The sequence below is a fragment of the Rousettus aegyptiacus genome, unplaced genomic scaffold (genome assembly GCF_014176215.1).
Source record: "Rousettus aegyptiacus isolate mRouAeg1 unplaced genomic scaffold, mRouAeg1.p scaffold_m13_p_11, whole genome shotgun sequence".
Classification (NCBI taxonomy): Eukaryota; Metazoa; Chordata; class Mammalia; order Chiroptera; family Pteropodidae; genus Rousettus; species Rousettus aegyptiacus.
This window is the reverse complement of record NW_023416286.1, coordinates 43,792,305-43,795,030: the sequence shown is the minus strand read 5'-3', so window position 1 is coordinate 43,795,030 and position 2,726 is coordinate 43,792,305.

Below are 2,726 nucleotides of genomic sequence, written 5' to 3'. Positions count from 1 at the left end.
TTCACCCAGAGAAGATGATCTCTTATTCAAGGATCACAGATGTAGGTAACCCACAGTGGGCATGAGGTTAAGTCCAACCACTGCTGATTCACAGATTACCGGACACATGTTTTAAATTCCTCAGCTTTTGTCATGGGCAGAGGTAGTTATTTCAGTTATGACTGCGGGTACAGATTCCTGAAACACCAAGATAAATGACTGATTCTTTGCTACTACATTTAGTATTCCACTTGGAAAGTAAGGCCTGTGATATAACAGCTAAACCTTTGAAATGAAGCCCTCTTCCTGTTGGCTAAACTCAGCTAGAGTTCAAGCTATGAAACAAAGTGTGAACCAAGAATATAAACCCCCTCACTTCAATTTTTTGTTAGAGTTCCATTTGACTCACATAAATGTTTGATGTTTATTTCCAAAATGTCAGCTGAATCCAGTTCTCTGTGTGCTATGCTAAAACGAGGCAAAAGAGAAATTCTCCCCCACTTTTTTGCAGTGTCCTCTTAAAACACGCACTTTTTTTTCTTAAATAAAAAGAAGATTCTCTTCTTTGTCTTCAGAATTTCATCAAAGGATTGATTGTAAACATATTTCCACATTGTATATGCAAAAATAATTTTACATGTGCTGTAAAGTTAACTGGTTGGCAGGCAACTAAATATTATATTGTTTTCTTATTTACTAAATAGCAGGATTTTTGAAAACTGGAGAGTATATATTATATAATTGTGCCAAACGAAAATAAATCTACATATGATATAAGAAGAGCTATTTTGAAAAGTTAAAAAAGGAGTCTTGATAGAACAATAAAATCAAATCAATTGCTCAATGTTTCAAACAATAGATCTGTTTGCTGTAGTTATTGATTTAAATCAAAATGATTCTGAGGTATAAAATAACAAACCAAACTAAAAGACCAACACCCACACCTGTTCCTATGAAAGCAAAACAACAAGAACTCAAAAGCAAATAAAATACACACCACAAACATCAACAATAATAACAGTAACATCCCACACAGTCCAGAGCAGAGGGAGCAAAACAGCCTTTATGGGGCAGCTGAGGCCGACACAGCTGTGCTCAGGGCTGGAATGAGAAGAAGAAGAAGGTGTCCACTTCCAATTTTTACCTCAGGTTTTTTCATAAGAGCTGCCAATTCTCTCCTTGGTGATTTATTACTCTCACTTCAAGGGGAAAATTTCGTATTTGGTTTAGGAAAATGGCATGAAATTAAAGGATGCTACTGAGAAATGCTCTGAGCTGCTCTAGGGAGGACGAAAAACATTTTGGAGGTTTCTGTGGACTGCAATTTCTTTTATTGGAGAGTGGCAAATTTTCATAAAATCTGCCTTTGGAGTTGCAGGTTTCTCTTTTCTGTTTTTAAAGGAAGAACAAAGTCGCTGGGTTCCATCAGGAATCTTGGAGCCTTTGCAAAAGGGAAACAAGTAGGAGGGTCCAGTACTGTCTTCCCACCTTCTGCATGACAGGGAGCCCCTTTGGAGGCAAGGGCTTCCTGTAGGGTTGCGCTGATCCTCTCAGCCAGCATCTCTGGAAGGCTTAATGTTTCCTTCTATTTTTGTTGTGAGGAGCAGGCAATAGGCTTGGTATTCTCCTGGATGTCTAAGTTGAAAGAATGTAGGCCCAGAGATATGTAAATAGAGTGTCTCTGCAGCCCAATAGCTCTCTGAGCCCAAGCTGTCATGTCTCTGGCTTCTTCCAGTGTTCTCAGGGAGACCAGACTTGCCTATCAGCTTTGTGTACTAGGGGCTAAAGAATTCACATTCAGGAAATTTTGATTTACTGTAGGCAAATCACAATCCTTCTGGGCCTATTTCTTATCTCTAAAACAATGGATGTGGATGGATATAAGTGAACTTGATCTCTACAGGTCCTTCCAACCCTGCCATTGTATAATTAGTGACTTAGAGGATCTTTAAACACACACACACACACACACACACACACACACACACACACACACCACAGTTCCACTGTTTGAGATATCATGATGCAGTGTTAACAACTATAGTTTTTTTTGTTTTTGTTTTTGTTTTTTTATCTACGAGGACATTGAACTGAATCAAACAGAGGAAATTTTCTAAATATTCATATTCACCACTTCTATTTTAATATACAGGCTCCAGGATAGCTCTCCAGTACCTGTATGTAGCATGAGTAAAGGCAGAGAGTTACTAACATTGTTTTTTCAGCAACTAATTATGGATAAAATTTTGCATATTAGCTATATGTTTAGATGAGACAAAGATCATTAACTTAGAAGTGCCCCCAGCCTTCCAACCTCTCCCAGTTTCGTCCAGAATTTGTTTGCCTCTCAGCTTTTTTATCCTCAAGAGTACTCTCCTCTCTTTCTAGGTTTCTATCAGACTTGAATTTTTATAATGCAAAAATTGGGAACATGTTTGAAAAAGAATTCAGGATGCTAGAGGAAAAGAAGGAAGACTTAGAACATATCAATTGCATTAAATAACATAGAAATGAAAGAAAGAAGACAGTAAACATAAGTTCTGTAGTAGAGAATTATTTTGTTCCTTTTAAGAGAAGAGAATCTTTGTAGCTTTAGAATATAATGGAAGAAAATAGGAAGAAAGCTGGGTTTATAAAGTTGCCTTGGATTGTGTATTTTATCTTCTTCATGTTTTTTTCAAGAAAAACAAGAAATGACTTGAGATTTCTTTGTGTTTGATTGATTGTTTCATGACTCTGAAACTATG